Here is a 19,825-nt window from a genome sequence, read left to right as displayed (position 1 = left end):
TTGAGACCATCCATTAGGTGTGCCACTTGTGAGACTAACCAGTTAGTGATCTGGTGTGGTGTGGTTTGAAGTTGGTCTCTGGGTGTGTTGTTTCTGGTGTCTCTTAGGAGTATCTCCTGTGCCAGCCAATTTCAGCCTTGCCTATGACCAGCTCGTGACTACCTGACAAGAGCAACAAAACTATATGTGGTTGAGTGCTGCCTATGCTGAACCTGGAGGCATGTGGGGTTGGGGCTGCCACCAGTATTGGGTCTGGAGCAGCTTACCAAAAGGCCCAGAGCCCCCCAGGTGTATTGCCACCTGCTAGCTGCCCATAAGGCTCAACTGTTAAAAGAACCTCCTTAGGTGCATGTGCTGGGCTGGTTGACCTGGAATTGAGAATGCCCTCAGCAATGCAGTCCTAGCTGGGTGGGGTGGGCTCCCAGTATGCCAGGAGGCATGGTCAGTGGTTTTTACAAAGTTAATATAGATTCAGGTCTTCACAATGCCCAGCCTGTGACCACTTTGCAAAGTACCCAAGTAAACTTCAGCCAGCTACAACTGAGCTTAGGGCAGTGCCTGGTTTGTGATCACTCTGTGAATCACCCTGAGAACATTGCAGCCAGCCACCACTTCCCTCAGGCTTGCAAATCCCCAAGGGCTGCCCATGAGAGGTTGCGGTACAGTTTTTTTTCACTGACAGCCACCCAAAGACCTCATGCAGCTTTGGGTGGTCCACTACTGTAAAAGGCTTCCATGACCTGTGGGGTGGGGCTGACCACCTATGTGCCAAGAGTGCCTTTGGCTATGTAGCTCCAGGTGGTTAGGGCAGGGTTACAGGGAGCTATGGGGTGTGGGTGGTGGTTTATATAAAGTTTCAGTTCTTGCACCAGTGCCAGGCATTTGACCACTTTGCAAAAATGACTTGAGAGCACCATGGCCAATCACCACTCACCTCAGCCTACAGGTCTCCAAGAGCTGCCCAAGAGAGGCTATATTATAGGGTCTGGGTCACTGTTCACCACCAACAGTTCCTGACTTGCTGTCTGTGTCTATAAGAGTCTTCCACAGCTTGTGGTGCAGGGCCCACCATTTAGTAGTGAATAGTGGCCCAGGCTATGCAGCACCAGCCATGCAGGGCAGGACCCAGAGTGTCACAAAGGTGGTGTGCATGAGCAGATTTCACCAGACCAAGATTTGGCCTTTGGAGGAGGGTTCAACATAGGAAAGATAGCGCTCTCCTGTAGGCTACATGTGAGGTTGGCTCCACACAGGGACAACGGCTCCTATCCCTCCATCCCTAACTTTGAAGCCACACAACTCTGTCTTTCCCCACATGTCTCTGTTACCCCTCAATCTGCTGCCCCTCTACCAGAGACCAGGTGAGCGTTTGCAAGAGAGTGAGTTTGTGTGTGGTCATTTTAAGAGGGCATCTGAATTTCTAGCTGCCTTTCATCTCACTGGGATGGGAAGACCGAGACCTCACTGATTTTCACTGTAAGATGTTGTGGGAACTCCTATTCTTGGCACAGGACTCTGAGGATGGGGAGCCTGGTGTGGGGCTGGGATCCCTCCCTCTTCTGGGTGGATCTCCACCACTAAGGTGTCCCTCCCAGTGCTCAACCACTATCTGGATTTGGGGTCAGCCCGTTGCATGTTTCCACCCCTCATATCAGTCTCAATGTGGTCTCTTCTTTATATCCTTTGTTACAAGGTTCTGTTCAGCTAATCTTCAGATGATTCTTGAAGTTGACTGTTCTATAATTTATTTGTAATTTTGGCATGATCCTGGAAGGCAGCAGGCATAGCATTTACCTAATCTGCTTTCTTGGACCTATTTCCTAGGACATCATTTTTAATTAAATTATTTTTAAATGGAGTCAAGTGTCCATGTCCATAATATATCTCTATTCGTTTTGGTTTTCCTGTTATTTCCTCCAATAGATTTCTTTAATGTACCCTATAATGTTTTGACAAATCTGTTCCCCCACCCCCAGCTTATTTGTGTCTTAATTTTTATTTCTGAGATGTAGACATTCTAAAATAAAAAGTACATTGTGATATGATACTCTCAAGCCTAAATAGAAAAACATCAATTTAAAGAATTATTGAAGACTTCTATTCTGGACAAGATGGCATAGATTTGTTCCTTGTTTTTCTCCTCGAAGTATAAACCCTACATATAATGCAAGAGGCAACCATAAGAGAACTCTATAAGGTAGAATGTGAGAGGCACACTGGCTGAGGAACCCAGAACTGAGAAACAATTAATGGCAATGTGTTTTATGCATTTACTACCAGTGGAAAAAAGCAATTGAGGCCCAAGTACTTCCTGGTCCAAAACCTAACAACAGAAAGCAGCTCAAATGGGCTCATTCCTTTCCAGGATGGAACTGGAGACCTCAGACTACACCAAATAAGCCCTGTACTACTCATCACCAACAAGGTCACCTGCTGGGAAACCTGATAACCATAAGTGCCCAGGGAAAGAGTTTGGAGAAGAATTTTTTCCCACTGGTTTGAAATTTCTTGTCCTTACCAAAAGACACATGGGTGACAAGGATTTTTAAGCAATCATCATAAAAAATGCTTTAACAATCAGTTAAAAACTTTCTTGAAACAAACAAAAATAAATTTAAAATTTTAGCAAAGAAATAGAAGTTATAAAAATAGAGTCAATTGAGAATTATAAAATTGGAAAACACAATAACAAAAATACAAAGCCAACTGGATGGACTCTATAGTGTAATGGAGATGACAAAAAATAGACTCAGAAAAGTGAAGAGCAGATCAGTACATTCACCCAATTTCAGTAACTGAATGAAAAAAGACTTAAAAAAACATTAACAGACTAAATAATCAGTGGGATGATAATAAAAAAAATCCTACATTGTGTCATCAAAGTCCCAGAAGGAGAGGAAATAGAGAATTGGTCTGAAAGAGTACCTAAAAAAATTATGCCAAACTTCAAAAGTTGGCAAAATGCACAACAGATTTAAGACACTGAGCAACCTCAAACAGGATAAATCCAAATAATTCTATGCCAAAACACATCATAATTAAACTTCTGAAAACAAAAGCAATGAAAGAAATCTTGAAAACAGCCAAAGAGAACCGGGACATCAACTAGAGGGGGCCACCAATTTTAATGACAGAGAGTCTCTCATCTGAAACCAAGGAGGCTAGAAGGAAGTGGTCCATTCAAGTGGTGAAAGAAAAGAACTTTCAAGCCAGAATTCTCCATCCAGCAGAACATTTAGGGATGGAGGTGGAGTAAAGATATTCTCAGATGAAGGAAACTAAAAGAATGTATCACTAGCAGACCTAAAAATTGAGTATTGGAAGTTCTTCAAACAAAAAGGAAATGATAAAAAGAATCTTAATAAGGAAAGAAGAAAGATGAATGGGGAAAAAAAAACCCAGAAATATGGATACATACAATTAACATTACTTCTCTTTAGGATTTTATAAATTATCTTTGGGGATTAAAACAAAAATAATTATAGCAAAGAGACAGTCAAAATACCTATAGACACTTGTAATTTGGCCTGAACAATGTGTAAAACAATCATGAAGGCTTTTAAATAAAGCGGACACTCCTCCTTCTGGACGATGTTACATTCCCAATCCCTAACGTTTTACACTGAGCCCCATTCACCCAATCCCTGCATCAATTTATTTAAAGTGAGGTGGAAAATATTAGTCAAATTGGCATGAGTGGATCAGAAAAGAGTGGGATTCGAAAGGAACCAAGTTAGAAGTATACATTGTTTTTTTAAGTGATTATTTATTGTCCCACCTGTGAAGGAATTATCAACTATCAGTAACATTTCCCTTGTGTTCTGAAAACTGGAATGTTTTAGAAAACATAAAAATGACTGAATCCTATGCAAAGTGTGCTAATAAATTTAATGCTTTATTGTATACCAAGTTAAAGGAAATATATTTATGGGAAATTAAATATTTTACTTTCTTCTCTTCCTGAACAAAACAAAAAACATAGCATTGCATTTATCCAGAATACAGAAGTGCAGAAATAACTATTTTGTAAATGACTATAGACTATGAAAATACTTTCATTTTCTCTTGATCTTATCAATAGCTACAAAATAGAATAAATTATTCCTTTCTTACTAGCGCTTTTTGCCTGTTCACAACAGATGTTTTTTCCACAAATTAGTTTATAATTTCTTTTATCACTCAGATATAACAACTCTTTCATTTATAATCAGGAAATAGATATAGTGTTGCATATAATTCTGGTAATTATATAACAACTGCACTTTGCTATGTGGAAACCTTGGCCATCTATCATTCAGTTTAGTGTTGGGTAAACTTAATCTTCTGTTACACCAGCTGTGCAATGCTCAGCCACAAAAAGAACAGATTTGCCAGACTTTCACTGAGTGAAATGTAAATGATCAGTGTAGAAAATAATATTAATAGATGATAGTCACCTAGCCAGCTAGTTAAATAGAGATGATCTGTAGTGCATACAATGACTGCAAACATTTGGGGGTGGGTGGGGTGGAGGGAAATAACAAATTTTTATACTGTGTAGCACTCCAATATACTTGCCATTTAGTTTACAAAAAACAACAACAGTGATAAAGTAAAATAAGTAATATGCTTTTCTAAAAATGGTTTATATATTTTAATTTGATGCTGTATCTCATTGTTTGATCTTGTGGGCTTAATAGTTCATACTGAAAAAGAGACATGAATAGGAGTTACTATATCTGTCTTGATAACGGTATAAACCTACATGCTTCTTCCTGCACTTTTACATGATTGTTTTTTGTTTTTTTTTCTTTTTCTTTTTTATTAGTTTTAGGTGTACAGAACAACACAGTGATCGGACATTAGTGATAACGGCAACAAGTCTACTACCCACCGACACTGTAGAGTTATTAGAACATTATTGACTATATTCCCCATGCTGCACTACACGTCCCTGTGATGAATTTTGTTTTAAATTATAGTTGGTATTCAATATTAATTCATTAGTTTCAGGTGTACAGCGTAGTGGGTAGACACTGACATAATTTATGAAATGATTCCCCAACAAATTTACTATCTATCTGACACTATGCCATTATTATTATTTTAATATATGAGTTAATGATGCTAGTATGGAAGTGGCTCCACAAGCAAGATTGGGATCTTGTTGGATCAGATATTGCTTCAAGTATAAAGAGGAAGTGAGCACAGACACAAGGTAACTAAGACCTGGCTTTTAAATCTGAGGAGACAAGAAACTAGCACAGGTAACTGACACTGCTGAACTGAAAACATTGTAAGGCCCTGAAGATTTGATCTTATGTGTTACAGGTGAAGAAGGCCCTTCAAGTTTTGACCAAGTGACAGATACTTATTCTTACATATTGTCTGCAGAGCTAACCTACCAGCTTAGTCCAGGATTGGTTTTTAATTTTGAACCGAAATACCAAAAACTTGAGTAACATATAGCACAGTACCATTTGAAATTTGACATTTGGTGAATTGCTTATACACATAAAATTAAAAAAACAAAAACTGATGAAATAATTGTTTTTCAAATACATCTTCAAGAAAATAATGCTACTAAAAATACTACCTGAAATTTTCAACATTTTAAACAGTATTTAAAAAACACAAGGTCAGGATTTGTATTGTTTTATATATGAGGTCTGCAATTAAGTTTGCGAACTTGTTGCATCAATGTTGCTAACCCTTTTTTGATATCAGAAGGATTATTAATTATGAATTTGTACCAAATGGACAAACAGCTAACCAAGTTTATTATTTGGAAGTGCTGAAAAGGCTGCATGAAAAAGTTAGATGACCTGGACTTTTCACCAATGATCCATGGCTCTTGCATCACAACAATGCACCAGCTCACAGGACACTGTCTGTGAGGGAGTTCTGAGCCAGTAAACAAATAACCATATTGGAACACCCTCCCTACTCACCTGATCTGGCCCCCAGTGACTTCTTTCTTTACCCAAAGATAAAGGAAATATTGAAAGGAAGACATTTTGATGACATTCAGGACATCAAGGGTAATACAATGACAGCTCTGATGGCCATTCCAGAAACAGAGTTCCAAAATTGCTTTGAAGGGTGGACTAGGTGCTGGGCATAGCTTCCCAAGAGGAGTACTTCGAAGGTGACCTTAGTGATATTCAGCAAGTCCAAAGACTTCTTTAAGTTTAAATTTTAGGTAGTAATACACATGTCCTCAGATCAAAGTTTCATATTTCTTCTTAAACTATTTTCTGTTTATCTGGCCACACAAGATGAATGACTAGCTCTAAAAGTCCCTATGGTGAAATTGCCTTATTATAACAGCTTGGCATTTATTTTACTGTAACTATACAACAGTTTTTGCAAATACTCATTTTCCTTCAGGGACTATAATTGTGACAGACTATGTTTGTATTTCTTACAAACAATTTCTAATCAAGATTCTGATATTGTGAGTAAAAAAAGTATAAGCAATGCAACCAGCATATATTTTAATATAACATATGTATTACACATAAAGAGTATTGCCCAATGTTTTTTCAAGATTTATTTAAAGACACTGTTAATAGATACTAATACATTTCCTATTTTATCCCTTACTATCATTGGCTTCATAGCTGTGTATGTCTCTGTAGCTAGCCAGGACTTAGTTTGAACTTTTTTGCTTCAGCAAGTTATTTAAACCCTCTGAGACGCATTGATCAAATGAAGATATTACTATTTTCGATTTCTTTAGCATTAAGCGTATATATGAACCAATATATGTACATATATAGTATATATACTGTTATGTATTAAGTGTAAATATACACCCATATATACATATGCACATATACACATACACACACGCACATATATATGTGTGTGTATATATATATATGCACAAGTATAGATTTGTACTTCATATATGTGTATATATACAAAGTATATATTCTGTTATATACAAAGTATATATTCTGTTATATATAAAGTTTAACCACCAATATACACATATGTGTATATATATATATATATATATATTTGTATTTGTACATGCATATGTTGGTGTGTATTTACATTTAGAATATAACAGTGTATTTACTATGTATATAAAGTATAAATGTACATGTGCAAAGTGTAAAATGTACACATATTGGTGTATACTTACACTTACTATATAACAGTATGATATATATATATATATATATATATATATATATATATATATTAATATACAGAAGGTGCCAAAAATTATACACTTTTTAAGAAAGGAAAACTGTATTAAAATTGTAATACTCAATATATATCAATAACAAAAGGTGAATGCAAGTCATGAGTATACAGTTTTTTGGCACCCCCAGTACACATTCATATGGGTCAATAATACTGTTATGTATACATTGTATATAATACTGTTATTGACCCATAGCAATTTCTCAGGACTAGTGCTATTGCCACTATCATCCTGATTTTCATTAGCTATTTTTCAGGCCTTTACCTCAATTTCCTTTGAGTAGCAGTACACTTAATTTTAATTTCCCCAATTTTAAATTCACATTTAATTCAAGAGCCATACATGCAGACTAATTATTATATGACTTTATTTCCTGGTTTATCTGGGATTTAGATTCTTCATCTACTCACTGATGATAAGAATCCCTTACAAACCCACAATACTGTGGTGCTATGTGAAAAATCAAAGGGGACCAAACAAAATGCTTTCTAAATATAAATCCTTAAAATATGTTAAGGTTACAATTTTACTGAGATTACTAAAACACAAATTTAGAAGATATTAAAAACCCACTAGTCTACCCTCAAGCATTCCCTAGTGTTATATCAATTTTTTTATATTTATTAGAATGTTGAGCAACTATTTTAAAGCTATATAATCTACAGATAATGTTCAAAATATTCACTAATAATCTGTAATATTCAAAATTTTATACTACTTTGTTAAATAGCAATTCATAGAACTTTATCTGGTGAGAGAAGAATTATTTTTCTAATATACTATTATACTAGCTTGAGAAATCATATTTAAGACACAAACCTAAGAAATAAACTATTTCCTATTCTTCACTGAAAACATCATGCATAATGGAACACCCCTTGAATGTGAAATTCTATTTATTGGTGTGCTTTAGTAAGACAAATTGCTTTTTTTAATCTCCCACCTTTCAAAGAGCACATTAGAAAACTTTGTGTGAGTTTAAAAAGAAAAAAAAAATTATAAGGCTGCTTCTTTCTTAACACATTAAGCGGCAGATACTTTATAGAAAAGGCTGTTGAAGATTACAAAATAATGCTTGATTTTAGTGATATACTTTTGTTTTCAAAATGTGTCCTCTATGAATATTTCAACTCCAATGTTTACTGAAGACACTATCCATAGTAATGATATCTTCTATGTCATATGAAAAAGAATGGAGAATTACTTAGGACTATAACTTTTCCTTAAATGACTATAATTATCATGACCATTTTCCAGTTACGAAAACTGACATAAGGAAGGTCATTGATGTTAGCTGGTACTAAAATTCTTGACTCATAACTTCAAGTTCTATTTCATCAATATAACTATCACAAACATGCACAGTAACTATTTTGGTAATAATACTAATAATAATACCAGGAGCACAGCAATTCTAATTTAAAGGCACCACACCAGTTTAAAACCCTGCCAGTTTTTACACCTCTGTTAAAAATTCAGAAACAGTAAAAATTAAAACCATATTAGTTACATAGCTTTAGCAAAAGTTTATTGTACATAAAAAGATAATTTATGCGTTGGGGATCTTCAAGTTCAAAACAGGTATGAAACTCAGCGCCATGACGTTCCTTAAAGAACGACTTACAGAATGAAAATGAGGAAGTTATTTGAACTTTACAGTGATTGGTTGTTATTACAATGGGTTTCTAGATGGGAAAGGATTGGTTAAAAGTGATGATCTTATACCATTTTTGGAAAACGACGTTTTACTTTTATTTTTGTTTTTTATGATTATCAGAGGCATTTTCAAGAAATAACACGTTTCACTTATGTTCATGAATTAAGTTACATGGCTTAAATGGTTTTGACTGCTTGAGCAATTTTTAAACCTGGTCTCAATTTCATTTTGATACCTCCTATCGAAATAAACGACTTACAGAAATGTCAGTTCAGCTCTATGCGTATCCTACAATTTGGGTCTCAGTTTTACAGTTTACCATTAACTAACACTATATTTCCATTATAAAAATATTGGATGACAAATTTGGTTTGAAAATTAGAGGAAATGCAGAAATCAGAGTATTAGAGAATCATGTATCTTGCAACAGTATTTTGAAGAGATACATTTATGGAAACAGGCACCATGATTTAAGCAAAGGTTATTTTTTCACTGGGGCAAACTTGAAAACGGAGTTGCAAGTTGCTCTGAGACCTCTAGAGGAGGCAAAGTTTTAACCTAAGTGTGTAAGTATTACATTTGGTGTTGCCGCAACTGGATAATGTATTAACTTTTTAGGATATCTTTCTGTATGCTGCTATTAGAAATTCTGATAAGGATAATCTGAGGCTCCATTGAACAAGATGCTAATGACCAAGTAATTGTTTTATAGTATTATAATTAAGTATGATGAGACCTGATAAGTGTCATTTATTAATCTCTCATGGCACTTAATTGATCTAATACTGGGCAGAATTTGAAAAGATTGAAAATAAAAGACAGTAAAGGGCAAACAGGTTGAATTGAAATAATGCCTTATGTTTTAAAAAAGAAATGTTAATAGGAAAACCATTAACATTCTCATGAAACAAATTAGATACACAAAGGATTCTTTAAATCCATACACACATAATTATTATTGGGAGCAGTAGACATGGAATCATCCTGTTGTGAAATAAGGACATTTCTGGGACTGCACTTACTTGATAGCACAGATAAAATCCTGTTCTCACTTTTGTATGTGCCATAGTTGTAGGGAGAAATTAACTAATTTCTAAAAATAAAGGAAATAGCATGTTGTAAGAACATGAAACTGTGGCCAATACCAAAAGTTGAAAAAATTAGGAGTATTTAAAGTAGAAGACAAATCATGAAGGATGTATAACTTTTATCTTCAGGTAATTAACTTGTGGGCATGTCGAACTGAATTCAAAATTGTTCTGTTTCTCTGGATGTCCCTTGTTCAAATTACAGAGCTACTATGAGTACATTATTTAGCCTGAACTGTATCATGATTATGCCGAAGTTCATATATGTGAAGTTTTTATTTCTTCTCCACAGCCAGTTCCAATCTCAATAACGTACTTCATTCCCATTTCTCTTTAATGTATTCCAGAAGGCCAGGGCAGTTCTGATACATGGAGTCCCATCCCTAAATCCCAAATTGATAATTTGGAACTATCTTCTCCGTGAACAGACAGTGAAAGCATTACCTTTATGACTGTACAAATATTATCTACCTGCATTACCCATTTCTCTGCCCCACTCATTTTTGAGAAGGTCTATTCAATTTTGTCTTATGTTTCCGATACATAAACTATTAGAAAAGATTACTGTTACTATGAGCTTACTAAAGAATCTCCCCAGCAGTATTCTTAAACATTTACACTTATGATGCCAGTTAGCTAACTTCTGGATCCTCGCCTGTAACGTGCTGCTACGTCATCAAGTTGAACTGATGAATCTCCAGATATTACAAATTTTCTAAGTGTTTATTTTTATTCAAGTTTATAGGTCTATCACTGGCATTCTTTTCATTACCATTCTCATTTTCTGTATCTCTAGAACTACAGTTATTACTCGTGTTTCCAATGTTTCTCCACAGTTCTTTTCAAATTGGAAAATCCTTTGCGTATCTTCCATTAGAAAAATGAAGATTGATGGTTTTCATCCGTAGTGATGCTTTGAGTGTTTTAAAGCACAAGTTTCAATGCAAATTATCTCTCTTAAAATATTTTTTTATTACCATAAATCTCTGGTTGTCAAGAATATAAAACTAAAAGAAAATTTTTAAAAATCTTTTAAAAAAGACTTGCTGAAAATGAAAGATGTGACATTGTGTTTCTGAATGTTGTGTTGCAAAAATGAATTCAAAAAATTCATTTTTGAATTTTCAATTTGACCTTTTTAATTAAAATATTCAGTAATACTGTCAGAGGCAATTTTAAGTTTTGGAAAGGAAAAACAGTTTGTTGTTTTAAAACTGAAGGAGGTTTAAAAACCCAATACAATGTTAGTGCTTTATATTTTATTTAGCATTCAAGGTTTTGTCGACTGAGCTAAAACAAAAGCTGGAATTAATAAATCAGACTCATATCAATATTAAGTGTTACTAATAAATTAAAGACTGAGGAAAATCAAGCAGCATAGGCAAAGCAGACAGGTCAGGTATTCTAAGTGTGGTTCCTAAAGTCTTCTTTCCCACATCAGATGTGCTTTCTAGCCAAGAATAATAGAGGTTTCTAAGAAGAGTGAGCCAGTTACTTCCCACAGCAAGGAGGATTTTAAGTTATGACATATATCCATTTTATGTTTAAGTAGTTTCATATGTTACATAACACTTCCCAGGATCCCACAGATTCTAGGTTTGTTTACCGAAAGCAACTGCAAACCAGGATTAAGGAATCTCCTTCCAACAAACAATCACTAGTTTGTATATTAATCTATTATCATGACGCTTACAAGGAGTTTAACTCTAATCACCTACCTACCTTCTTTTATTTCCAGTGTGTCTGTGATAATGGAAGAGACATGGATCTCAGGCCAGTTAATTAAATCCTCTCTCCCATCTAAATAATTTAACTTGATCCTGAAAACCATAAGTGCTGTGCACAGGCAGATAACATAACCAATTTTATAACCCCAGATTACTCACCTCAATTTTGTGGTGCTAGGACAATAACCAGGCTTGCCATCAATAAGGATATTTCTTTCCATTGTCTTTTTCAATATACTATCTTGAAATGATTGCCAATAAGTGAATTGTAAGGACAACTCAGAGCTCTTACCATATCACTTTATGATTGTTATTAATTTGTTATAAAAATATCATTTATGTAGGACCATTCAGAAAAGGTTTTAATGTTAGACTCTTATAACAAAGGTAGAGTTCTCAATTACTAGAATCAGAAAAACTAAGGTTAACTCCTAGGTTCATGACATAGACTTACAAGAATTAAAGTTGAAAAACATTTCAAAGAATCAATCTTCAAAACAGAAATATCCTTATCACCATTATGTGCTTTAAAATATAAAGGTCTCATAAGAGTATGTTTCTTCTACTTAGCACACAGGTGGCATTCAATGAGTACCTTCTGCTTAAATGACTATATGCAGAAAAATAAAAATAGGAAAAGGATAGTGTAATGAGAGCATTTTGTTATTCATAATTGGAGAATGAACTTACTTCCAATTTAATGGTTTATAATACATGGAAAGTCACAGAAAAGTATATTGGATAATACTTATAAATACTAAAATGCAAGTGGGCTTAGAATAGTATAAATCCAAGGAAGACAGTTTTCAAAGAGTTAATGAAAAGATCAATTTTTGCATTGATTTGAAAACACTATTTCTAGTTTACATAGTAGAGGAATACTTAAAATTACCTTCCTTGATGCCCAATATCTTTGTAGCTATTTCTTAACAAACTCTTAAATTTTATCCTTAACTTTAGCCAAGAATAATTTTCTTTTTCTTTCACTTGTTTTTATCTTCTTTTTTTCAAAGAAGTCTTGCTTGCTCTCTTAATTCTAGGAAGTAAGAATTCTTATTTTTGAGAAGCTGATGTGATGAGAAATCCACTGGGCAAATAGAAGGTACTGCTTAGCTGACAGAGGACTAGGAAAAGACAACTACACTAAGGTTCCACATCTTAATACTTTTGGTCCTGTCTCACTTCAACTATGCAATGTTATAAAAACAATCACAAAAACAGATATGAAAAAATTCTAAGTTTGTCAAATAATTGAATTATTAATGTAAAATCTTGACTCTTTTAAAGAAGATAGTTCAAAATATATTAAAACTAATGGACTCAACTTGAAAGTTTAACTTAAGAAATATTTCAATTTTTTTTATTAAACCAAAATTATTTTTAGTTGATATTTATTTTATATAAAAAAGTTAACCCTGTATTACAGCAATGTTCATATGAAATATATTTTTAACAGCCTTGAGCATAATCGAAGTGTAAAGCTCTTCTTTGTTGGATATTTAAATAAAATGTAGTTTTTCTATCATACAAAGAAAAATAGAATTTAAGGTTTAAGAAACTTACATTGCTCTGGATTTTATTTCTCTATTAAGTAATTCTTAAACCAGTAAAAATGAAATTTAGCTCCATTTATAGTCATGAAACAAAATTATATAACCATCAAACATTCTAGAAGTTTTAGAAATTTTCTGTAAGCATTGTAATAGTAATATTTATGAGTAAAAAAAATATGAATACTTTCAACTGTAAAGTATGTTGTGAAAAAAATAACTCTAAAACCTTTAAGTAATTCCATGTTCTTTGACATACAAAAAGAAAATATAGGCTACAGAAAGTTCTTAATAGCATTTATATACTTTTCTTTACCAAGGGAGATGATGATGAATTATTCATCACCTCAGTGTATATATGGCCTTAAATGCTTATATGTACATCATAGCACATATTTAAAGGTTTCAATTAATTTCTGGAAATGCTCTATAAAAAGTGTTTTGATCTACCTTATGAAATCCCTTATTAGTTACCTCGACTTTACAGAATAATGTCATATGCCATAAAAGTTGGGAAATAGCAAAATCTGTTTTGTCCCTAACAATATGTTTGATATAGCATCATTCAATTTCTGTGCTTCTCAGTTTCATCTGTTGTTAAAAGAGTGATATAATTGAAATTGTAGCTAACATTCCTCTCAGGACCATAATACTATGTAATCTTGCTTTACTTTGTTTTGTTCAATCGAAAGCTTTGGATTACAACTGGTATTTGATAATCATTATTTATGGGCAGTAAATACCTGGAAATGTTTAGCAGTTGAAACTCAGTCTTCTTATTGGAACTCAATAAATATTGGCTAGATAAAAGCTTTAATTCATTAATGTTGAAGATAACTGAATATTGTTTTATTTTGACAGTTTAGAGGGAGACTTTATTAATAAACACTTGTTCCTCTTATTTTATATTTTCTTAAAAGCTATTCTGGTGCATATGCTTCCTTTTTATTCTAGGTTTGTACTGCCTTTATAGAAACACCTCTTGCATAAGTGTGAAAACAGTGACTCAGAATCAATGTATTCTCACCTGTGCATTGGGTGTAGTACCTTTGATTAAGTGAAGTTTGGAAATTGAAAATTCAAAATAAATTTTTAGAATGTTTTGAATTATCACGATTTCTCTACAAAGAGAGCATACTAAAAACAAATAGACAAATGCATAATTCACCTTAAGCACAGTTGTAAGGTGATCTTACCTCTAAGGTGTTCAATGTGAGTATACCTTAAATAAAAGCTATTTACAGCCTTCTCTTTTTCTTATTTTTCTTTTCTAATCGATCTGAAGTATACACATCTTCATTATCTTTTCAGCTAGAGCTGGTCTAATGAGAACTAAAGTCTGACTCTGTAAGGGTCATCACTAGGCATCTACCAACTGAAATAAACTTTTTTCATTTGTTTGCTACTCTATTGTGAATTACTTTCATGATTTTTACTTACTAAGAAGCAAGTTAATCAAAAAGAATGTGGTAGGAAATATATAAATAGTACTTCATTTTAAAAAGGTAGGCAACATTGTTCTTTTACAAGTATGTCATTAACAAACAAATTGAAAAATAATTTTAATTTCCAGATAGAACGGATTGATTCTCCAAGCAGGATTTTTTACAACATGGAGTAAGAGCAGTATGGAAAATTGAGCCCCCCTGCCTCTATAATTTTTAAACTTTGTCTTACACATGTCCTATTAGATTCAAATTGTTCCAAATTATTTGCAGCTAACTTTATTTATTTTTTATTATAATTTATTGGGCTAATTTTTATAAAGTATATTTATTCCATTCCTCATTTAACATATGGGTCCTTTTTCATATAAGAAAGCATCTTCTTAGGCTGAATTGTGTGTGTGTATGTGTGTGTGTGTAAGAAATTCTTATGCAGTTTTTTCTGTGTATCACTTTATTCTTAAAGAGCAGTAGAGCAAACTTATTATCTCAAATTGTGTCAAAGGGTATTACATATAATACCCATCACAGATGTCTAGTTTATATTGTTAACAATTGAGAAACAATTGATCTGATTACTCTTGAATAGACTTGCAAGGCAATTTTTCAAAAGAAAAGTCTTCCTAAATAAAAGATAATTATCACTAAAAGAATTGGATTATTTTAATTTTAAACTCCCAGTTCTGACATAAATGAAAATCTAGTTGAAAACATAAAAGGATAAAACATATTTTCAACACAATAAAAAGAAACTTAAGCAATAACCTTGCTTAGTGTTCCAGTCTGCACTAACAAGTATGTTCCAATTCATAGAATTGTACTACTTCTGGTTTTATTCACTATTTATCAGGTATTAAACAGCAATGCATTTTTGTTTTGGCAGAAATTCCCTTGACTGTGGAATGTTTTTTGTAGGAAGGAAGGGAGGGAGGGAGGGAGGGAAGGAGTGAGGGAGAGGGGGAGAGCGGGAGAGGGGGGGAGGGAAGGAGGGGGGGGGAGAGAGAGAGAGAGAGAGAGAGAGAGAGAGAGAGAGAGAGAGAGAGGGCGAGAGAGAGGACGACAGAAAGGAAGGAAGTGCTCATAAATAGAATACCCATGTTGGAACCGGGGTTATTCTTCTTCATGTGGGCAGCCCAACCGGCTGCCCAGATTAAGAAGAATAACCCCAGTTCCAATGTGGGCATTCTATTTATTAACATCCCTCCACCGGAAGTTACTACAAAGTTTAACAGGAAGTCAGTACTAGAGAGTTAACAAGGGGCCCATCTCCACCTATAGTCCTCCCAGCTCTATGGTTAAGCATTTTAAGATGCCAGTTCACTTTTATAGGAAGGCAGGAAGGGAGGGAGGGAGGGAGAAAAGAAGGAAGAAAACGCCAAAATCAAAACAGCCAAAAGTTAAGAATTTGCAGTTACCCTATTCATTAAGAGAAGAGAAATTTAGAAGTACCTACTACATAACAGTCTGAGCTTACCATTCTTGAGTTTTTTGTTTAGGACTTTGTTTATTTTTTAGGACTTTAACGATCTTTGCAGTTTTAAAAAAATGTCATCATAAACATGAAAGGATGCTATCCTGATGAAATCCTAAAACTACAAATATATATATTTCAGAAAGATACATCTGGTAAAGTGATTACTGCATAGATGCATATTTTATACACTAGACAGAAGAGTTTTATGACCAGAAATTTTAAAAAAATAGTTTCCACCATGGTAAAAAACAAACTAAACATTATTTCTCAATAGTTTTCCATGTTGGTTGTGAGATGTTTGCTGCTCTATTCCATCTTTTTATTCCATTCTATGGCCCCAATTGGGGAAGCAGACTCTATTGAGGACATTCTATTTCTGCGTCAGAAGAAAAAAAAAAGAAAAAGAAAAAAAACCTTGGTGAAAAACAAATGATTTAAAGGTTAATCTCAGATGCTTACTCTCATTTTCCTCCCATTCCACTGATCAAAGCAAGTTTGATGAAAAAAAAATTACGTTAAGTGAGGCAATAAAGAATGACTAAAAACCACAGGGATTTTATATGAATAATGTAGAACAACAATAGAATCTACCATATTCTACACACTAGTGACAAATATTCACTTCTTTCTTTTACTTGCTAAATACACTTACTCCTTCCCAAGGAAGAACCAAAGAATTCATCATACACAAAATTTACCAGATTGAAGAGGTATGCAATGACTACAATTAATTCTCTTTTTCAAAAAGTGAATGTAATGGGAGCACATTCACTTGTTATGGTGATTTTTAAATCCTTCTGAATCGGTATTAACAATGAAAAATTCTCTGCCCTTCAGATTACGAATGGTTTTTGATGAGGTCACAGTTCCACTTCCTGGGAGCTTCCCAATCCTACTTGTGGCCCTTGTGCTTCCCTCTTGATCATGCTGCTTTTTTCATTAACTTTGGTGACCTCATCTGAAAATTTCATTGGAAAATATGAAAAAGATTTCCCAGCTTCTTTCATGCTCATAGAAGATGAGTGTTCAAATGTGATTTTTAAGTCTTGAAGAATCACACTGTTTTTATTGAAGTTTGATGGTACAACTCAGACATTTATGTGTTTTAGTAAAATCAGCTCCATGTGCCAATAAGAACACCTGCAATTCTGTTTTGAGATGTACTTATTTCTCACCATAACTACAGATACATTGAGATTATTGACTTTTAATATATATATATATATATATATATCCATGCCTTTAGAGTCTTTACCCAGATAAATTTTGTCAAACAGAAGGAATTCCAATGTATCTGAATAATGATGCTACAACCTTCTTCATTTTGTCTTTGACTCTAGAATGAAAGTTTCTCTTTATCACACAATATACTTGTAGATGTTATCATTTACTGGAAAGTGATGAGAAATAGTTGTATTTTCAATATTGCAAATTCTGGAGTGGCTGGACTTTCTGTTTCCTTTCAACTCAGCCTATCGACTGGTGCTGTTTTTCCATAGCTCATCTCCTTCTTGTAGTTCCCATCAAATTTAGCCATGACATCCAACCTATACTACTACTATCATGTTTTCACCTGTTTTCCCGGTGCCATATACTCACTTCATACGTTATCTACCTTCCAAATTATCATAAGTAAGTTTTCCATACTCAGAAAGCAAACTCAGAAAAGGGTGGCTACTTTTTCAGCCTCTAATATCATTCTCATAACATCATATATTTTAGAATTTTTTATTCGGGAAGAATTTTACTTCTTTGTACCAATTTCTTCCAAAATAGATTTGTTTAATTAAGATAAAATGGCATAATCTGCAAGACTTGTCTCCTTTTGATTAGTATGATTTCTGTTAAAGACGAGAATGCTTTGTAAGATGAAGTGATTACAGAAGTTTCCCAAAAAGGTGAAGGGCAGTTGTCAACTATGCAAAATCATCTTTTAAATTCCACCTATAAATTAGTATTAAGGGATGATTATTTGAAAGGAAAAGGGGTTTTTTTTGTTGTTTTTAGAAATGTATTTAATGATATTCTAATGTATTTAATCTTTCTACGTGACTTATAGCATTGTGCCAATTTGTTTGGATCTTACAAAGATATAAAAGTCATCCTTCCTCTGAAAAAATAGAAAAGGGACTCTAGTAGAAAATATAAGGTATATGTCTATTTGATTATAGCAAAGAAATTGCATGGTAAGGATGTGATAGTGTAAAAAAGAAAAGTAATATTTTCTTTAACAAATAAATTTGACTTGATGGAAAAGATGGTACATTAGAACAAAATTTGAAGGAAACAATAGCATTCTAACTGTTGGCTGAGTGGGTGAAAATAAGCATTTTAGGCAAATTAATGATATTAAAATGCCACAACACCAGGGGTCCTTGATATTTAAAACTGGTATTGACATATAGTAATCTTGGAAGGGAATACTGGAAAGTAAAGAGTAAAGTTAAGAAGCATCAGGATGGCACAACATCCCACCCACATTGCACATCATCCCACCCACATTGCACCCCTCTTCTTGTGTAAATGCTGCCCAAATCAGTAATTTTGCACACACACACACACTATATATATATATATATTTTTTTTTTTTTTTTTTTTTTTTTTTCCTTTGAGGAGTATTTTTCCCAGTGTTCTATTGTACCACTTTTGCTAGGAGAATCTGGCAAGAGGTATGTGAGTGTAATGAACTAAAGCCCATGCCATTGCAAGTGCTTTCAAGGCTGCAAATGACACACATTTTTAAATTCTTCTACCACCTATTCTAGATCCCACTAACCCTTGACCTAGCACTTCTGCTGAGCCAGGTGGACTATCCATTGGTTGAAGGAAAATCTCATCTCTTAGCTATCTGAATCCCAACTCACCATGCCTTTCTTGGGTCATGACTGCATCACTTGTTCATTTACCTTCAAAACTTGTCAAAGGATTATCAAAATATGTTTAAGTGATTACCTTAGTATCAAATAAATTCTTCCCTGTGTCCATTAAGTGATATCAGTCCTACTACCTCATAATGATCAGGGTCAATTTTCTGGGCCAAGATGAAAACTCCATTCCTGCTTGCTCTGGCCTCGTGACACCTAGATCCTGATTGGACTGAAATTTAATTGCACTTTTGCTATGCCATCTGGTAGAAGCATTATCCCTCTAAGAGTCTAGGCTTCTAAATCTAAAGTCCAGAGTTATGGATCCAGAATTCAGTCTCATGCATATTGTCTTGGCGACGTGTATTTGTAAGCTAGGTTCTGTAACTCTGTTATGGTGTAGTCCTTTTCCACCCTTACAGGACCACACACTTCCTCTGTTGGGTTAAATTAGGATTTAACCCTAGTTATTTATCCATTTGGTGTCTAATGGAAAAAAGTAGATAAAGATTGTGAAAAAACAGGTTTACTTTCAAAGCAGAGACCTCTACGTCATCTTCAACTAGGAGGAAGAACTGACACTTAATAGGGAGAAGTGGGCTGTTTTGGAATACTCAGATGGTTTTAAAAAATTCTGGGAATTCATAATCTTTGAGTGCATCAAAACACAGGTTATGCTCCTTTCCACAAGTGAGGGTCCCACTCTTTTTGAATCAGGGTATAGCAGAACCATAAACATGAGAACCCAACTTCTTCTGGAGCCTGTCATTCCTTGGCCTGATCCACAACGTTTTCTGTCCTCTAGCTGCAGGAGATGAGAGC

This window comes from Rhinolophus sinicus, chromosome 17 (assembly GCF_057876585.1).
Source record: "Rhinolophus sinicus isolate RSI-liver-muscle chromosome 17, RSI-T2T, whole genome shotgun sequence".
Taxonomy (NCBI): Eukaryota; Metazoa; Chordata; class Mammalia; order Chiroptera; family Rhinolophidae; genus Rhinolophus; species Rhinolophus sinicus.
This window is presented reverse-complemented; position numbering follows the sequence as displayed.